Source organism: Triticum urartu, chromosome 5 (assembly GCF_003073215.2).
Source record: "Triticum urartu cultivar G1812 chromosome 5, Tu2.1, whole genome shotgun sequence".
Lineage (NCBI taxonomy): Eukaryota > Viridiplantae > Streptophyta > Magnoliopsida > Poales > Poaceae > Triticum > Triticum urartu.
This window is the reverse complement of record NC_053026.1, coordinates 655,517,499-655,538,617: the sequence shown is the minus strand read 5'-3', so window position 1 is coordinate 655,538,617 and position 21,119 is coordinate 655,517,499. Positions and strand designations below refer to the sequence as shown.

At 45.9% G+C, this 21,119-nt stretch overlaps 1 long non-coding RNA gene across 3 annotated transcripts; it reads left to right on the top strand.

The window, feature by feature from the left end:
- The first annotated feature begins 14,176 nt into the window (after positions 1-14,176).
- Positions 14,177-17,394, top strand: LOC125506535. 3 transcript variants are annotated; one of them, XR_007282686.1, is made up of 4 exons: positions 14,177-14,565; positions 15,175-15,211; positions 16,084-16,246; positions 17,099-17,394. It is a non-coding gene; the product is annotated as an uncharacterized LOC125506535 (long non-coding RNA). The 3 variants fall into 3 exon arrangements; XR_007282688.1 differs by having other exon boundaries at positions 15,164-15,211; XR_007282687.1 differs by lacking the exon at positions 15,175-15,211.
- Positions 17,395-21,119: the final 3,725 nt, after the last annotated feature.

Genomic DNA, 21,119 nt, shown 5'->3' with positions numbered 1-21,119 from the left:
GATTTTCATTGGACCCGATGCACTTAGGTATGACACCTAGATCGGATATGAACTCCTTCATCCAGACTCCTTCATTTGCTGCTTCCGAAGCAGCTATGTACTCCGCTTCACATGTAGATCCCGCTACAACGCTTTGTTTAGAACTGCACCAACTGACAGCTCCACCGTTTAATGTAAACACGTATCCGGTTTGTGATTTAGAATCGTCCGGATCAGTGTCAAAGCTTGCATCAACGTAACCTTTTACGATGAGCTCTTTGTCACCTCCATATATGAGAAACATATCCTTAGTCCTTTTCAGGTATTTCAGGATGTTCTTGACCGCTGTCCAGTGATCCACTCCTGGATTACTTTGGTACCTCCCTGCTAGACTTATAGCAAGGAACACATCAGGTCTGGTACACAGCATTGCATACATGATAGATCCTATGGCTGATGCATAGGGAACATCTTTCATATTCTCTCTATCTTCTGCAGTGATCGGGCATTGAGTCTTACTCAACTTCACACCTTGTAACACAGGCAAGAACCCTTTCTTTGCTTGATCCATTTTGAACTTCTTCAAAATTTTGTCAAGGTATGTGGTTTGTGAAAGTCCAATTAAGCGTTTTGATCTATCTCTATAGATCTTAATGCCTAATATGTAAGCAGCTTCACCGAGGTCTTTCATTGAAAAACTCTTATTCAAGTATCCCTTTATGCTATCCAGAAATTCTATATCATTTCCAATTAGTAATATGTCATCTACATATAATATCAGAAATGCAACAGAGCTCCCACTCACTTTTTTGTAAATACAGGCTTCTCCAAAAGTCTGTATAAAACCCAATGCTTTGATCACACTATCAAAACGTTTATTCCAACTCCGAGAGGCTTGCACCAGTCCATAAATGGATCGCTGGAGCTTGCACACTTTGTTAGCTCCCTTTGGATCGACAAAACCTTCTGGTTGCATCATATACAACTCTTCTTCCAGAAATCCATTCAGGAATGCAGTTTTGACATCCATCTGCCAAATTTCATAATCATAAAATGCGGCAATTGCTAACATGATTCAGACAGACTTAAGCATCCCAACGGGTGAGAAGGTCTCATCGTAGTCAATCCCTTGAACTTGCCGAAAACCTTTTGCGACAAGTCGAGCTTTGTTGACAGTAATATTACCATCAGCGTCAGTCTTCTTCTTGAAGATCCATTTATTCTCAATTGCTTACCGATCATCGGGCAAGTCAACCAAAGTCCATACTTTGTTCTCATACATGGATCCCATCTCAGATTTCATGGCTTCAAGCCACTTTGCGGAATCTGGGCTCACCATCACTTCTTCATAGTTCATAGGTTCATCATGATCTAGTAGCATGACTTCCAGAACGGGATTACCGTACCACTCTGGTGCAGATCTTACTCCGGTTGATGTATGAGGTTCAGTAGTATCTTGTTCTAGAGTAGGTGTCATAGAAACAGTTTTCTGTGATGTACTACTTTCCAATAAGGGAGCAGGTACAGTTACCTCATCAAGTTCTACTTTCCTCCCACTCACTTCTTTCGAGAGAAACTCCTTCTCCAGAAAGTTTCCGAATTTCGCAACAAAAGTCTTGCCTTCGGTTCTGTGATAGAAGGTGTATCCAATAGTTTCCTTTGGATATCCTATGAAGACACATTTCTCCGATTTGGGTTCGAGCTTATCAAGTTGAAGCTTTTTCACATAAGCATCGCAGCCCCAAACTTTCAGAAACGACAACTTTGGTTTCTTGCCAAACCACAGTTCATAAGGCGTCATCTCAACGGATTTTGATGGTGCCCTATTTAACGTGAATGGCCGTCTCTAGAGCGTATCCCCAAAACGATAGCGGTAAATCAGTAAGAGACATCATAGATCGCACCATATCCAGTAAAGTACGATTACGACATTCGGACACACCATTACGCCGAGGTGTTCCGGGTGGCGTGAGTTGCGAAACTATTCCACAATTTTTCAAATGTACGCCAAACTCGTAACTCAAATATTCTCCTCCACGATCAGATCGTAGAAACTTTGTTTTCTTGTTACGATGATTTTCAACTTCACTCTGAAATTCTTTGAACTTTTCAAATGTTTCAGACTTATGTTTCATTAAGTAGATATACCCATATCTTCTTAAATCATCTGTGAAGGTGAGAAAATAACGATATCCGCCACGAGCCTCAATATTCATCGGACCACATACATCTATATGTATGATTTCCAACAAATCTGTTGCTCTCTCCATAGTACCGGAGAACGGCGTTTTAGTCATCTTGCCCATGAGGCACGGTTCGCAAGTACCAAGTGATTCATAATCAAGTGGTTCCAAAAGTCCATCAGTATGGAGTTTCTTCATGCGCTTTACACCGATTTGACCTAAACGGCAGTGCCACAAATAAGTTGCACTCTCATTATCAACTCTGCGTCTTCTGGCTTCAACATTATGAATATGTGTGTTACTACTATCGAGATTCAACAAGAATAGACCACTCTTTAAGGGTGCATGACCATAAAAGATATTACTCATATAAATAGAACAACCATTATTCTCTGATTTAAATGAATAACCGTCTCGCATCAAACAAGATCCAGATATAATGTTCATGCTTAACGCTGGCACCAAATAACAATTATTTAGGTCTAATACTAATCCCGAAGGTAGATGTAGAGGTAGCGTGCCGACTGCGATCACATCGACTTTGGAACCGTTTCCCACGCGCATCGTCACCTCGTCCTTAGCCAATCTTCGCTTAATTCGTAGTCCCTGTTTCGAGTTGCAAATATTAGCAACAGAACCAGTATCAAATACCAAGGTGCTACTGCGAGCATTAGTAAGGTACACATCAATAACATGTATATCACATATACCTTTGTTCACCTTGCCATCCTTCTTATCCGCCAAATACTTGGGGCAGTTCCGCTTCCAGTGACCAGTCTGCTTGCAGTAGAAGCACTCAGTTTCAGGCTTAGGTCCAGACTTGGGTTTCTTCTCTTGAGCAGCAACTTGCTTGCTATTCTTCTTGAAGTTCCCCTTCTTCTTCCCTTTGCCCTTTTTCTTGAAACTAGTGGTCTTGTTGACCATCAACACTTGATGCTCCTTTTTGATTTCTACCTCCGCAGATTTCAGCATCGCAAAGAGCTCGGGAATAGTCTTATTCATCCCTTGCATATTATAGTTCATCACGAAGCTCTTGTAGCTTGGTGGCAGTGATTGGAGAATTCTGTCAATGACGCAATCATCTGGAAGATTAACTCCCAATTGAATCAAGTGATTATTATACCCAGACATTTTGAGTATATGCTCACTAACAGAACTGTTCTCCTCCATCTTGCAGCTATAGAACTTATTGGAGACTTCATATCTCTCAATCCAGGCATTTGCTTGAAATATTAACTTCAACTCCTGGAACATCTCATATGCTCCATGACGTTCAAAACTCGTTGAAGTCCCGGTTCTAAGCCGTAAAGCATGGCACACTGAACTATCGAGTAGTCATCAGCTTTGCTCTGCCAGACGTTCACAACATCTGGTGTTGCTCCAGCAGCAGGCCTGGCACCCAGCGGTGCTTCCAGGACGTAATTCTTCTGTGCAGCAATGAGGATAATCCTCAAGTTACGGACACAGTCCGTGTAATTGCTACCATCATCTTTCAACTTTCCTTTCTCAAGGAACGCATTAAAATTCAACGGAACAACAACACGAGCCATCTATCTACAATCAAACATAAACAAGCAAGATACTATTAGGTACTAAGTTCATGATAAATTTAGGTTCAATTAATCATATTACTTAAAGAACTCCCACTTAGATAGACATCCCTCTAATCATCTAAATGATCACGTGATCCAAATCAACTAAACCATGTCCGATCATCACGTGAGATGGAGTAGTTTCATTGGTGAACATCACTATGTTGATCATATCTACTATATGATTCACGCTCGACCTTTCGGTCTCCGTGTTCCGAGGCCATATCTGTATATGCTTGGCTCGTCAAGTATAACCTGAGTTTTCCGCGTGTGCAACTACTTTGCACCCGTTGTATTTGAACGTAGAGCCTATCACACCCGATCATCACGTGGTGTCTCAGCACGAAGAACTTTCACAACGGTGCATACTCAGGGAGAACACTTCTTGATAATTTAGTGAGAGATCATCTTATAATGCTACCGTCAATCAAAGCAAGATAAGATGCATAAAAGATAAACATCACATGCAATCAATATAAGTTATATGATATGGCCATCATCATCTTGTGCTTGTGATCTCCATCTCCGAAGCACCGTCGTGATCACCATCGTCACCGGCGCGACACCTTGATCTCCATCGTAGCATCGTTGTCGTCTCGCCAATCTTATGCTTTCACGACTATCGCTACCGCTTAGTGATAAAGTAAAGCATTGCAGGGCGATTGCATTGCATACAATAAAGCGACAACCATATGGCTCCTGCCAGTTGCCGATAACTCGGTTACAAAACATGATCATCTCATACAATAAAATTCAGCATCATGTCTTGACCATATCACATCACAACATGCCCTGCAAAAACAAGTTAGACGTCCTCTACTTTGTTGTTGCAAGTTTTACGTGGCTGCTATGGGCTTTAAGCAAGAACCAATCTTACCTATGCATCAAAACCACAACGATAGTTTGTCAAGTTGGTGCTGTTTTAACCTTCGCAAGGACCGGGCATAGCCACACTCGGTTCAACTAAAGTTGGAGAAACTGTCACCCGCAAGCCACCTATGTGCAAAGCACGTCGGGAGAACCGGTCTCGCGTAAGCGTACACGTAATGTCGGCCCGGGCCGCTTCATCCAACAATACCGCCGAACCAAAGTATGACATGTTGGTAAGCAGTATGACTTATATCGCCCACAACTCACTTGTGTTCTACTCGTGCATATAACATCAACATATAAAACCTAGGCTCTGATACCACTGTTGGGGAACGTAGTAATTTCAAAAAAAATTCCTACGCACACGCAAGATCATGGTGATGCATAGCAACAAGAGGGGGAGAGTGTGATCTACGTACCCTTGTAGATCGACAACGGAAGTGTTAACTTGGTTGATGTAGTCGTACGTCTCCACGGCCCGACCAATCAAGCACCGAAACTACGGCACCTCCGAGTTCTAGCACACGTTCAGCTCGATGACGATCCCCGGACTCCGATCCAGCAAAGTGTCGGGGAAGAGTTCCGTCAGCACGACGGCGTGGTGATGATCTTGATGTACTACCGTCGCAGGGCTTCGCCTAAGCACCACTACAATATTATCGAGGACTATGGTGGAAGGGGGGCACCGCACACGGCTAAGAATATGATCACGTGGATCAACTTGTGTGTCTAGGGGTGCCCCTGCCCCCGTATATAAAGGAGCAAGGGGAGGAGGCCGGCCGGCCCTATAGGCGCGCCAAGGAGGAGTCCTCCTCCTAGTAGGAGTAGGACTCCTACTAGAAGGGGGAAGGAAGTGGGGAGGGAGAGGGAAAGGGGGGCGCCGCCCCCCCCCCCTCTCCTAGTCCAATTTGGACCAGGGGGGAGGAGGCGCGCGGCCCACCTTTGGCTGCCCCTCTCTCTCTCCACTAAGGCCCATATGGCCCATTACTTCTCCCGAGGGGGTTCCGGTAACCCTCCGGCTCTCTAGTTTTCTCCGAAATCACCCGGAACACTTCCGGTGTCCGAATATAGCCGTCCAATATATCAATATTTATGTCTCGACCATTTCGAGACTCCTCGTCATGTCCGTGATCACATCCGGGACTCCGAACTAACTTCGGTACATCAAAACTCATAAACTCATAATATAACTGTCATCGAAACCTTAAGCATGCGGACCCTACGGGTTCGAGAACAATGTAGACATGACCGAGACACGTCTCCGGTCAATAACCAATAGCGGAACCTGGATGCTCATATTGGCTCCTACATATTCTACGAAGATCTTTATCGGTCAGACCGCATAACAACATACGTCGTTCCCTTTGTCATCGGTATGTTACTTGCCCGAGATTCGATCATCGGTATCTCAATACCTAGTTCAATCTCGTTACCGGCAAGTCTCTTTACTCATTCTGTAATACATCATCCCGCAACTAACTCATTAGTTGCAATGCTTGCAAGGCTTAAGTGATGTGCATTACTGAGAGGGCCCAGAGATACCTCTCCGACAATCGGAGTGACAAATCCTAATCTCGAAATACGCCAACCCAACATGTACCTTTGGAGACACCTGTAGAGCTCCTTTATAATCACCCAGTTACGTTGTGATGTTTGGTAGCACACAAAGTGTTCCTCTGGCAAACGAGAGTTGCATAATCTCATAGTCATAGGAACATGTATAAGTCATGAAGAAAGCAATAGCAACATACTAAACGATCGGGTGCTAAGTTAATGGAATGTGTCATGTCAATCAAATCATTCACCTAATGATGTGATCCCGTTAATCAAATAACAACTCTTTGTCCATGGTTAGGAAACATAACCATCTTTGATTAACGAGCTAGTCAAGTAGAGGCATACTAGTGACACTCTGTTTGTCTATGTATTCACACATGTATTATGTTTCCGGTTAGTACAATTCTAGCATGAATAATAAACTTTTATCATGATATAAGGAAATAAATAATAACTTTATTATTGCCTCTAGGGCATATTTGCTTCAATCCCGGATGTCACGAGGAGTTCCGGAATGGTCCGGAGGTAAAGAATTATATATAGGAAGTGCTATTTCGGCCATCGGGACAAGTTTCGGGGTCACCGGTATTGTACCGGGACCACCGGAAGGGTCCCGGGGGTCCACCAGGTGGGGCCACCTATCCCGGAGGGCCCCATGGGCTTAAGTGGGAGGGGAACCAGCCCCTAGTGGGCTGGTGCGCCCCCCTTGGGCCTTCCCCCTGCGCCTAGGGTTGGGAACCCTAGGGTGGGGGCGCCCCACTTGCCTTGGGGGGCACTCCACCCCCCTTGGCCGCCGCCCCCTTGGGAGATTGGATCTCCAGGGCCGGCGCCCCCCCCCCTTTGGGGACCCTATATATAGAGGGGGGAGGGCAGCCGCACCCATGCCCCTGGCGCCTCCCTCTCCCCTCCAAGACCTCCTCCTCCGTAGAGAACGGCGAAGCCCTGCTGCGGTGACTGCTGCATCCACCACCACACCGTCGTGCTGCTGGATCTTCATCAACCTCTCCTTCCCCCTTGCTGGATCAAGAAGGAGGAGACGTCACGCTGACCGTACGTGTGTTGAACGTGGAGGTGCCGTCCGTTCGGCACTAGGATCTCCGGTGATTTGGATCACGTCGAGTACGACTTCCTCATCCCCGTTCCTTGAACGCTTCCGCGCGTGATCTACAAAGGTATGTAGATGCAATCCGATCAGTCCTTGCTAGATGAACTCATAGATGGATCTTGGTGAAACCATAGGAAAATTTTTGTTTTCTGCAACGTTCCCCAACATGAAGTACGTCGGCATTTCCCCAAAGAGGAAGGGATGATGCAGCACAAGGTATTTCCCTCGGTGATGAGACCAAGGTTATCGAACCAGTAGGAGAACCACGCAACACTATGTGAACAACAGCTGCACACAAATAACAAATACTCGCAACCCGACGTATTAAAGGGGTTGTCAATCCCTTTCGGGCAACGGCGCCAGAAATTAGCAAATGGATGTGATAAAGTTGTAATAAGTTGATAGATAGATCATGCTGGAACAAGAGATAAAATAAATAAAAATAAATTTCAGCAAGGTATTTTTGTATTTTTGGTTTAATAGATCTGAAAATAGAAGCAAATAAAAATAGATCGTGAAGGCAAATATAATAAAGAATAGACCCGAGAGTCGTAGGTCTCACTAGTGGCTTCTCTCGAGAAAAATAGCAAATGGTGGTTAAACAAATTGCTGTTGGGAAATTCATAGAAATTCAAATAATCATGACGATATCTAGGCAATGATCATTATATAGGCATCACGTCCAAGATTAGTAGACCGACTCCTGCCTGCATCTACTACTATTACTCCACACATCGACCGCTATCCATCATGCATCTAGTGTATTAAGTTCATGGGGAAGCGGAGTAATGCAATAAGAATGATGACATGATGTAGACAAGATCTATTTATGTAGAAATAGACCCCATCTTGTTATCCGTAATGGCAACAATACATACATGTCGGTTCCCCTTCTATCACTGGGATCAAGCACCGTAAGATCGAACCCATCACAAAGCACCTCTTCCCATTGCAAGATAAATAGATCAAGTTGGCCAAACAAAACCCAAATATCGGAGAAGAAATACGAGGCTATAAGCAATCCTGCATATAAGAGATCAAAGAAGACTCAAATAACTTTCATGGATAAAAAGATAGATCTGATTATAAACTCAAAGTTCATCGGATCTCAACAAACACACCGCAAAAAGAATTACATCATATGGATATCCAAGAGACCATTGTATTGAGAACCAAACGAGAGAGAGGAAGCCATCTAGCTACTAACTACGGACCCCAAGGTCTACAAAGAACTACTCACGCATCATCGGAGAGGCACCAATGGACATGATGAACCCCTCCGTGATGGTGTCTAGATTGAATCGGGTGGTTCTGGAACTTGCGGCGGCTGGAATTGATTTTCATCGCCCTCCCTAGGGTTTCTGGAATATTGGGGTATTTATAGAGCAAAGAGGCGGTTCGGGAGGCCACCGAGGTGGACACAACCCACCAGGACGCGCCTGGGGGGGCCCAGATGCGCCCTGGTGGGTTGTGCCCCCCTTGGGGCACCCCCAGGTGCTTCTCCGGCCCATTGGGTGTCTTCTGGTCCATAAAAATTCCACAAAAAGTTTTGCTGTGTTTGCACTCCATTTGGTATTGATTTCCTGCGATGTAAAAAACATGCAAAAATAGCAAATGGCACTGGGCACTATGTCAATAGGTTAGTACCAAAAATGATATAAAATGACTATAAAATGATTGTAAAACATCCGAGAATGATAATATAATAGTATGAAACAATAAAAAATTATAGATACATTGAGAGCAACTCCAATGGGGCGACCCATTTCGTCCGCGGCCGTCCGTTTGGGTCGGCGCAGACAGAAAAGGTGGCCCAACGCGCCGACCCAAACGGACGCGCGTCCGTTTTTCATCCGCGGGCAACCCATTCCCGGCCCATTTTTTAGCCTGATTTGCGTCGGCGCGGACACGCGACGGACGCGCGCGTGCTTGCCTACTCCTGTCCCCGGGCCCGCTCGTCTGTGGCACATTGGCCTCCCCTCCCCCCGCTAAGAAGCAACCCTCGCCCCCTGCCTCATCTGTCACCGACGCCGCTGCCCATTTTGTCGGCGACTCTTCCAGCTGTTGCCGCCTCCACATCCGCCCAGCAACGCCGTCCCTGCCCCCAATCGCCCGCCGCCGCCGTTTTGCCGCCGGGGAGCAAGCTGGTTCCCGCCGCCGCTTCCCCCACCGCCCAGCCGCCCGCGACCAAGAAGATGCCTCGCCGTCCCTGCCACATACGGCCAGCACGCTCGTCGGACGCCGTCACACTCGTCGGACGCCGGCCGGGCAACTAGCTGGTCTGTGGGCGCCGCGTCTCCCCTCGTCGGTCGTCTCCTTCTTCGATGCCCGCAAACTGTTCGACAGTTTGCCAAGGTACGAAAATGGACTCCGCCGATGATTTCTTTTTCCATAATTTCCTTTGCGACTCCGACGATTCGTCATTCGACGATGAGGAGGAGATATTGGCTGCCGTGTTGGTCCATCACCACCTCAACAACCAGCGGCCGTTGTTCTATGTCTACATTTCGGGCCACCTTCCGGCGTTGAATCATAACCGGGAGAGCGGGCATTTCCTTCTCTGGAAGGACTACTTTGATACAACAAACCCGTTGTTCAAACATCACAAATTCCTCCGCCAGTTCCGTATGAGTAGGCATGTTTTCAACCGTATTAGAGAGGGAGTGGTCGGCTATGATGACTACTTCGAGTGCAAAGAGGATGCCGTCGGCAAGATTGGTTTCTCCTCTTATCAGAAATGCACTGCCGCCATCCGAATGCTTGCATACGGAGTGCCCGGTGATCTCATTGACGAGTACGTTCGTATGAGCGAGTCTACATGCCTAGAGTCCCTGTATAAGTTCTGCAAGGGTGTGATTGCTGTGTTTGGTCCTGAGTACTTGAGAGAGCCGACAGTTGAAGATACAGCCCGTTTGTTGGCGATGAATGCTAGCAGGGGCTTTCCGGGGATGCTTGGCAGCATAGACTGCATGCACTGGGAGTGGAAGAACTGCCCTTCTGCTTGGCAAGGGCAGTATAAGGGACATGTCAGGGCTTGCACTGTCATACTAGAGCTCGTGGCGTCTCAAGATCTCTGGATCTGGCACTCTTTTTTTGGCATGGCTGGATCACACAATGATATCAACGTGCTTCAGCGCTCGCCGGTGTTTGCTAGGCTTGTCGAAGGCAACAGCCCACCGGTGAACTTTACTGTCAACGGCCAAAACTACGACAAAGGGTACTATTTGGGTAACGGTATCTATACTTAGTGGACCACTATTGTAAAGACAATACCCAACCCTGTCGAAGAGAAAAGGAAAAGATTTGCCCAAGAGCAAGAGAGTTCTAGAAAGGATGTCGAGCATGCCTTTGGTGTTTTGCAATCTCGATGGGGCATCGTTCGGTATCCTGCTAATACTTGGAGCACGCAGAAACTATGGGAGGTGATGACTGCTTGTGTGATCATGCACAATATGATCGTAGAAGACGAGCGCCCGGAACATCTGTACGATCAAGGCTTTCAGTTTCAGGGTGAGAATGTTGTGCCTGAGCATGGAGTAGCGGCAACATTTGAGCGGTTCACTCAGTTTCATGAAGACATGCGTGATTGGGAAACTCACGTGCAACTGCAAAATGATTTGGTTGAGCATATGTGGACTCATGTTGGCAACCAATAGATGAATCTTTTTCTATTCGTTTGCAAAACTATGTGAAACATTTTTATTTTTATTTGGCCTGTAAATTATACTATTTATTTGGGCGGATTATTTTGTTTGTTAAATTTTCATTTCACAATATGTTGAATGCAATGTAAAATTGGGCGGTCAGCCGGCCACGCCTGCACATATGGGTCGGCGCGTTAGGCGCGCTACCGACCCATATGAAAAATAGGACGGACGCCGGGCGGGCGGCCGACCCAAACGAACAAAAAGTGAACAAAATCGCCGTCCGTTTGGGTCGGCCCGTTGAAGTTGCTCTGAAGATGTATCAGCGTGCTAGCAACACATGCTGGTGGGGAGGCGGAGCGAGGGGACGTGGCCCCTTGACAGTGGGTGAAGGTGTAGGGGCCTGGGTAAGAATGGCATATGGGTCGGCCTCGGGAGAGAGTGAATTTTTGCAGGCAGTGGAAGGACTATGGGAGCGGCTAAGAATAGCCTTTTCCGGAGAGGGCATGCGCGTGTGATTGAGAGATCGTGGCGCAGCAGTAGCATATACTTTGCCGCCTGATATGGGATTTGGCCTGCCGTTGTCAGCAAGCTCGGATCCACAGGAGGTGGGACCGGCAATTAGATGGGAGATGGGTTGAGGGGGGTAGTGGGTGGCAACTCGTAATTGAGCCACGGGGAAGGGTTCGAGAGCCAGTAGGGCAGATGGAGGTGTGGTGTGGCTCGAGGATGGACTGGACGTGGCAGCCAGCAGCAGGGGCTCGTGCTGGAGGTTGACAGGCCCTGGTCTGGTCAATGTAGGATGAAGCAGCTAGCTTGGAGTCGAACCACTACTAGAAAAAACCTTATACATAGAACGTTACGAGTAGCGCTTGTTAAAATGAGGCGCTACTACTACTTAGCAGTAGCGCGTCTGTTAGAACGGCGCTACTGTTACCCGCTTAGCAGTAGCGCGGCAGGAACAAAACGCGCTACTATTATAATTGCCACACCGTTCCTGACGTGCTAGGTATAGTAGTAGCGTCCTTCTACGAACAACGCTACTACTACGGATTTTAGCAGCAGCACGTTTTGCCTCCCCACGCTACTGTTAAAGCTATTTTCACCTAACCCCTCGCGCGGCCTGATTCCCTCTCCCCTGCTTCCTCCCTCAATTCTCCTCTACTATTCCTCCCCGACCCCGCCTCGCCGCCGTCTCCCCCGACCCCGCCTCGCCGCCGTCTCCCCCGACCCTGCCTCGCCGCGCCTCGGTGCCGCCGTCTCCCCCGACCCCATCTCTCTCCCCGCCCTCTGTAAGCACTTTCCCCTTCCAATCCCTCTTCTCTGCTTAGTATGAACCCTAGGCTATTTTTAGTGCTAGTTAGTTAATTACTTATATGGTAATTAGGGCAGTAGTTCCTAGGTACTAATTAGTTAGTAAGAACTAGGTACTAATTAGGTATTAGTTTATTTTTATTTATAGTAAGTTTATTTTTAGTAAGAACTAATTGAATTAATAGAACTCGTTAGGAAGAACTTGTTGCTATTTTTTAGTTAAAGCAATTTTTCTCGCATCGACGTGGACGATGCCTATCCCGCATCCTCGTGGTCGAGTCGGTGGAGGACGGCACCTGCTTGACCAGATGGGCCATGTCCGGGACTGGGCTCCGCCGGGGTGGTACTGGGAGGCGCTACCTACCGGGGGCGCAGGTTGGTGAGGAGCCAGCCTGTCGTTGACCCGAACCTTCTTTGGTGGCGATCGCGTGGGCCAGTGACGGACCAGAAGCTCGAGGACTCCGCAGAGGTGGTGCGTCACTGTGTCAGTGAGGAGGATGCGGTCCATATACCTGGCAGGTTCTCCAGGGATCTCATTGTAGCTATGATCCCGTGATGGTTCCTTCTCTGTGGGTGTCCACTGCCCGCGCCGATCCCCGTCGTGTGCTAGGGTTTTAGTTGTATTAGTGATGTTATATGTATAACACTATTTGGGATGTATTAGTGATAATATTCGACGATGTATGGACGCATGAGATGATTTACTTTTGCTTATTGAATGCATGCTAATTTGAGTCCTGTAAGATATTTTAAAATGAATATCTTGTGTTGCTCAATATCCAAGTGGCCGGTCATGTTTGCAGGTTACACCGCCGAGTGGCCTATGTTTTGCCGGAGTGTTGATTCATTTCCGTTCCGGCAAATTTCAGGCGCTCGATATGTCCTATTTTAGCAAAGGTCATGCCGGATTTTTCCGTGAATTTTGGCATGACTTGTGCCAGAATATGTAGGAAATATCGAGTGCCCCGGATTTGTGTGTTGAGTATCCTGATAGTTGTCTTCGATCGATTTTCAATTAATGTTTTAACTATGAACATAGGAAATGTCTGATGACGAAAAGGATTTCGGTATTTGCAAATACTACGAAAACGAGCGCGGCCTGTGCGACGGAATCTTCCTAGATGATGATAGGCGCTTCAGCATCAAGCTGGATGAGAACTTCGAAGTGGATACAGTAAGTCACAACGGCAAGTCTTTTTTCGTAATTAGGCATGACATCTGCTTCATTTGCTTCAACTTATATTTTTTTACTATTGTACTAGCGTATCCTCTGCTATGTAAGACTTTTTGTATTGGATAAGATAGGTTTCAGTCATACTATGGAGGTAAAAAAAGTTTACTTGAAGATCGAGCATGGTTATATTTTCCACAAAATTATACAATTCAGACGACTACACCTATTTTGGATGCAAAACATGGCGAGCACTATGCAAGACTTATGCATTTGAGCCTGATATGGTTATCACCTTTGATATTCGTCCGGAAGATGATATTGAAGGTAATACCGACATTTGGGTCGATGTGTAGACGCCTCCAGTTATACCATTATGTAAGTTTATCAACCATATTTATGTCTTTGATATTGTTTATTCAAAAATAGTTGACAACTAATTTGTATTGTCAGCTTATTTCGGTGCAAGCAAACATGTCCAGGGCTTGGTACACAGGATCTGCTACTGTCCCGAGGCTGAACTCAACTGCAAGGAGCTAAGTCATTATGTTTCATGGCTTGAGGATCTTGATACCACTATAAGAATACCCCTTCTAAAGAAACACAAATTGTACAACATTTTGACCATATGTTGTAAAATACACAAAGAGATACGCATATAGGCATTGCAGCACATGCGTGGTAGATTTACTACTACTGACCCTATTGTGGTTGTGGTACAATATATATGAAAAAATCGGCAAGGAGAGAGAAAAAATAAACAGAGGAAAGGAGAGAGAGACCAGCAAGAAACAGAGTACCCGATTCTCCTCATCTCTCCGCCGCCAACCACCGCATCGTCTCCCTCCTCCGACCCACCTTGCCGCCGGCCGTCCCCCTCCCTCTCCTCCCACCTCGCGGCTTCGGAGTCCGCTGGATCTGCCGCATCACCCACCCACCCATCCCTCTCGTGTCCCATATCTCTCTTCACGCAGCTCGTCGCTGCACACCTGCGCCGGCTACTCAGGCGACGGCCAGTGAATCCTGCCACCGCGAAGCACAGCCCAAGGTCCCCTCGCAACGCGGCGCCCTCCGGTACAGATAGAGGCGGCGCTGGCGACCACGAAAGCCCACACGGGACCCGGTGTCTATGTCGTCCTCCTCTCGTCCGGTGAGTGCAGCCCCTCCCCTGCCTTCATCCTCTCTCTCTCCCCCTATATCTAACCTCGGCTCTTTTCAAGCGCACCTGCATAATATTAAAGCTGCTTAGTTTCAGTTATGGTTTTTGCATAAGAAGATTGAACTGATGTGATGTGCATCACACAAAATTGGCGTTCATGATTGTTTGTTTCCTGGGATGATCTGTTTGCCTTGCTTGAGATGTCTGTGACAAATCTAGAAGCACTCTTCACTTACAGTTCTACAATGCCACTGAAAACAAATTCATTGATGACCAAGAATTATTTCATTGTACATGAAAATTTTCTCCTTTATAGTAAATAATTATCCAGTTTTACATTTTACAAAGCAAAGTCTTATAAAAAGCATTACTTAAAAGCATCTGGTAAAAGCCTTCAGTAAAGCGTGGGGCTACTGCTAGTTGCTCTTGTATTGTTGTTCTTTGTTTGTGATGTTAGTTTTTTCCAGTTATTCTCTGGATTTTTCTGTATAATTTACAGAGTGGTTGATTGAGGTTAATGTTAATACAAAGTTTTGGGTTTTTTTTTGTGAGAGAGTATTGCAACTTTGTTTGACTGAGATGGCATCAGTTGTTCTGCAGGTATCTAGAGTTGCGTTCAAGTTGCTGAGAATCAGAGGTGCAGAACTGACTATTTGGTGTAGGCCCTTCCATTTTGTGCGTTGTGTTTTCATGTGATGTTGCTGAGTCCGAAATTTTCCCTCTATGCAGCATGTTAGCTTCTCCCATACGGCCATACCTGTATGCCGTGCCCTGCAAAGTTGACTTCCATATTTATAATCATTAGTGAACATGCAGCATACCTAGACAGCAGATTGTTAGAGTTGCTTCGGTTAATAGCATCGTGATGATGTAGTACTCCTTCTGTAAATTAATATCAGAGCATTTAGATCACTAAAGTAGTGATCTAAACGCTCTTATATTAGTTTACGGAGGGAGTACTGCTTAAGTAGGTGGATGGACAAGAAACAGTAGGCAGTGGCGGTTAACACTTGTTCCTTGTGAAGTCCGTATTTACAATGATTTGCCTACCTTGAGTCCTATGTATAAAATAGTAATCTGTTTCTTTTTCTTTTGTGGAGAAATGAGTGTTTTGCTTGAAAGAATAATGTTCTTACTCTTTTTTTCACTGAATGTGTATATAATACAATTATGTTTCTTTTATCATTTGTGGAGAAAATGAGTGTTTTGCTTGAAACAATAATGTTCTGACTTTTATTTTTTTCTGAATGAATATGCATATTTATAGGATTTTGTTCTAACATACACAGGAAGGCTATGTTATCCATCTGCAAATATTCTTTGCTGATATGCAGATTTTTTTACACTGTAGTTTTTTCGGCTTGGATGATGGTCTTGGGATCACAACTGCAATAATGTTCTGACTCTTTTCTTCTTTTTTGAATGAATGTGTATATACATACACAGGCATGATATGTTATCCATCTTCAAATATTCTTTGCTGATATGCAGATTTTTTTTGTACTGTAGGTTTTTCCGCTTGGATGATGGTCTTGGGATCACAAGTGCAGTATGTTTGGGCTAGTGCCTAAATAGGAGCCATTGTTGTTCTGCTGGTGTTAGGATTTGCCTAAATAGGAGCCATGGAGCAAGTCTGAGTTCGTAGATCAAGTCATGGACGATGCCATCAAAGGTATAATGTCTCCCTCCCCAACCATGCCAATGCTTGTTGTGCCCACGGTCATTGAGCCGTGCTAGGTTCTATGCTACTGTCCATGCAAATTTATAGGATTTGGGGTTGTAGGTTTTAGTGTATTTATTTAGCAATAAATAAAACTATTGGTTCACGCAAAAACAGTTTGACTGTAGTACAGAATTAACAATGGATTTCTGGGTTGGTGATGACCATGTAAATTCTTTTCAGTTTTTGGGGCTGCAGGTTTGTTCCAACTTCCAAAGCGTGGTGAACACCTGTAGGTTTGTCTGTTTCCCGTTGGATGACTGAAACCAACTAGAGCTAAATGTTTTGGTTCAGTTTTGGATGACTAAAACCGTTTTGGTTCTGTTTGCTAACTAACTGGAGAAGAGAAGAGAAGTGGTACTATCACTCACATTGCCCTTGAATGCACATCAGCACTTAGGCTATTGTCCATATAATTTTATTGAGCCATGTTGTCCTGCAAGCTGTGTCGTATATTGTGGCTTCTAGATTAGTCATCAATGACAACTAACACTCATGCTGGTATCTTTTCATAATCATAACAGGGATGTTGCTCTTGCTGCACTTGTAAATTCTGATCCTAAATTTAAACTTGATGGCTGAAATTATAAATGAATTTTGAGCAGTGCATGTTGATACGACACTTGTGAAAACTGAAAATTTGGTAGGGAGTTGCAAAAACTGCAATACTCTTGCTAATGCAGAAAAAAAAAAGATTGCATTGGCCTTCAACCTTTGTATGTGCCTAATATCCTGCCTTTATCACTACTTTGATCATGTCAATGCATTGTGTGTTAACAGTTCATTTTGTTATTTTCTTTGTAGATTCAAAAGATATATGGATGATTATATGGGTGCGTGGCAAGTATACTGCAGTAATGATGATGATGTTCCAGTTCATGATGCTGATGATGGATGCTTCCAGTTTTAGTTAAGTTGTAGGGATATTGTTCCTGTTGGATGATGTTCCTCGGTCAACTTTTAGTGATGTTGATGTATGCTTTCAGTTTAAGTTTCGATGTTAAGAAAATATTTAGATTCTGCATCACATTTGGATGATGTTCCTCTTGTAATATCCACTATTGTAATCCAACAATTTTATCCAATATATGATTTGTTCCTTGTGAGTATATTCTCTATTTTTTTCCTCACTTGATATACATATAATCGTCACAATTATGTGGAGAATTAATTTAATATCAAGTAATAATAATGTATATACAACAACAACAACAACAATAATAATAATAATAATAATTCACATTATATATGTACCCACACCTATAGGGTTGCAAATTCTCTGGTGCCAGCAATGAGATTTGGATTCCTATACATCAAGCACCAACATATATGAGTGTTGTAAAAGTCGGGTTTATGTGTTGTACTCTTGCAACGCTCCCTTTTACCAACGTTAATATAATCGTTGCATTATGCGCTAGCAACACTGGATAAGGCTACGCATCCCAAACCGTTGGTAAAGACACTTGCAACGCATATATGGACTTTTAGATATGGAAAAATGCGTTGCTATAGGTGGGGTCCTGTTGCAGTGTACTGTCAAGACAAATTTTCTTCCTGCATTTAGAAATCTTAGTACTGAAAACGTGCGACCAATAGTGTTCGTAATGAACTACGGTCACATCTATTTAGGAAGGATGGTAAGATTTTTACTATTTGTCCTCAGTGCATCTTTTTCATACATTATTTTTGAAGCTAAACTTCATTGCTAAGTATGTTACCATAGATGTTCTTCAACAGGGACTCCCGATGAATGTTGTGCCTTATGGTATCGAGACTAAAGGTATCATGAGTATTATTAGCTTACGGCCAAGATATCCTACATATTACTTTAGTGCATTCAAGATTAGCGACGGATGCTTAATAGTGCAAGACTGGACCAAATGTGTGATGGATAAGCGCAAAAAAGTACTAGGGGGCAGCAAACAGATGCGCTACCCACGATTAGGAGACAGGTTCATCTGCATGCTCCAACTTGATCAAGGAGGAGAGCTACACATGTTTTATGTTATTTTACCCAAGAGAGAGCAGCAGGAGTTATTAGCTAGCTAGAAATGAGTTTGAGGATGATGATGTGCTACACTATCACTATGATGATAAAAATAGCTAGTGTTGGTGGTAATGACTATTATGATTATTATTAGCTAGTGTTAGTGGTGATTAAATAAATACTGTTAGTGCTAATGACTATGATGATGATTAAATAGCTTGTGCTAACGGATTAGATTCAAGTGGAGGCAACATGTGATGCACATCGAAAGTACTACTAGTCCAAACTAGATCATGTTTGGATCAGTAGTACACTTTTGACATGCACCACATATTGCCTCCACCTGAACCTAATCTACCTTCATTTGACACACTGTTATGGACATAATGATGTAAACCTCATAACTGGTATTGTACCAATATTTGTCCTATGGCGCATGAATACACTAAAAAAAAAAAAAAGAATACTAGTAGCGATGGCGAGAAAACATGCTGCCAGTAGTTACATTAGCAGTAGCGCGGGAGTAAACAAACATTGCAGCTATTTGCCCTAGCAGTAGCGCATGCGGGCACGCGTTACTGCTAAGCAATAACTGTAGCACCTTATTAGTAGCGCGCCTACCCGCGCTATTAGTGAGCACAAAACCCGCGCTGTTGCTAGCCTTTTTCCTAGCAGTGAACAAGCGCAATTCAAAATGTGACAGCACGAGGGAAGATCGAGAGATAATCAGGGAGCAGACGTCCTCTGAGGTCACCAACGTACTGCAGAGGCACTCACTTCCGAAATGCACAGTGAAAACATTTGAGTTTGAAAAAAAGTGGCCCATGGCATCATTAACAATCTTAACATTCGGAACAACATGCATGAAGCAGCTCAAGGCTATCCAAGTGGGTGATGAGGGTTTTAGCAATGGGTTGACAGGCGAGTGCGTGGCTTCTAAGCGAAAATCATGCAGTAATAGCTTACAAAAAGGAAAGCCAGGACGAACACAGTGTACCTTACATTGCAGAGCATGTAGCGAAGCAATGATACTGTCACTGTCAGCCAAGCCCGAGGGAGGGCCAGCGGCGGCGCGGGCGGTGGCCGGGGCAGTTGTCGGCGTCGGGCAGGGGGCCGCAACGGAAGGCGGTGGGAGCAACCGTGGGGAAGGCGGAGCAGCCCCGAGCACGGGCGGCGGAGATGGGAAGCGGATGAGGATGCCAAGCCTGGCAAAGTCCCCGTACCCCGCGATGAGGTGGGCGACGGCAGGGCAGGCCACCGTGAAGGAGAAGAGCTCATCGTTTCCGAAGGTAACATTATACGCTCGATGGTCCCCACCGAATAAATAGCAAAGGACGAGAGCCATGGAGTCAGCGTCGAGAGGGACTGGGAACTTGATGATCCGCCCGCTGCTGCGGCAGCCATTCGAACCGTCGGCCAAGAGGGGGATTACAAACGAGCGCGGGAAGAGCCATGTGGTGAGTTCGAAGTCTAGGCCGAGGTCATCGCAAACGCCGATGACCTCATGGAGGGGCATGCATCCGAAGGATGAGGTAGGTGAGGTGGCCGACGGGGGTGCCAGGGTCAGCGACGGGCATGCGCATGAAAGTCATGCAGAGGGAGCAGAGGCGCAGCGCAAGGAGAGAGAGCAATAGGTCGACCGCGGTTGCGGAGGAGATGAGAAAGCGGAAGGTGGTTGCGTCCACATGCTGGAGGAGGGCGGCAACAACGTTGGCGTCGAGCCGAACGCAGGCACGGGTGAAGGAGGCAAAAAGCGGGACGCTAGAGGCCGGGCAAGATGGCGAGGTGCGTAGGCAAAGCCGTTGCTGGATGAACTCCTCAACGGCCAAGCCGATGGCATTTCCCACCCGCAAGTAGGTGAGGAAGGCGACAAAGCTTGCATGGAGGTAGAAGGAAACTTTGGGGAGGAGGGAGGGGGACGGCGGTAAGGGAAGAAAATCATATGCGACCGGGTCGTATGCTCCGAACAGAGCGACCCATTCCATCGAACGCCACGTGGATCCGCGAATCTCAAAGCAGCACTCCTATCTTCTTCCCCGTCAGGCTTGTGATGCAGCGCCGCCGGCTCGATTCGTGCCACTCGATCTCCGGCTGCTCGATGGCTCAGACGCCGTCCCAGCCGCAGAAGTACTTCCCGCTGGACCACACAACACGGAGGATGCCAGCGACGGTAAGGTTCCCGAACAAGGTTGGCAGTGCGATTAGTTCTCGTACGGGTGGCATGCCGCCGCCGCCGGGTGCGCTGCCGGCGAGAGCAAGGCGAAGAGCGCCAAGAAAAGGAGCAGGAGCGGTGGGAACTGGCCAATTTCAACATGGATTTACCGAGTGCAAGAAGGCAGCACGAAACATATGAGCACCAATTCCACAAGGTCACCAGTGAGCTTCCCGGAGCCTCCGGTTGACGTCGGCAACGACTAATGTATGTGGTATGGCGGTGCTGTAGCATAGGAAGATGGCCCATTGGGGAAGAAGACAGGGATGAAGATGGGAGTGGTTGCTTTGAAGTTCGGGGATCCACATGGTGCTCGATGGAATGGGTTGTTCTGTGCGGAGCGTACGACCGGGCCGCATATGATTTTCTTCCGCAGTAAGAGTTCACTAACGAGAGGTCGAGCGTTGGCAACGAGTAAATTGCAGAGAACTACCACACCTCGGCACGTCGTAACGAATCAGTACCATTAATCATTTTTTGCCATGCAATACCAACTCTAAGTCTAAGTGTTGCAAAACGGTCCAACAGCCGTATAAGCGTGTATTGACCATGTATCCGACCGCGGGGACCCGTGTGTCAGGGGCTGACATGGCATGCTCTTTTACAAAAACAACCCTTACTTTTAT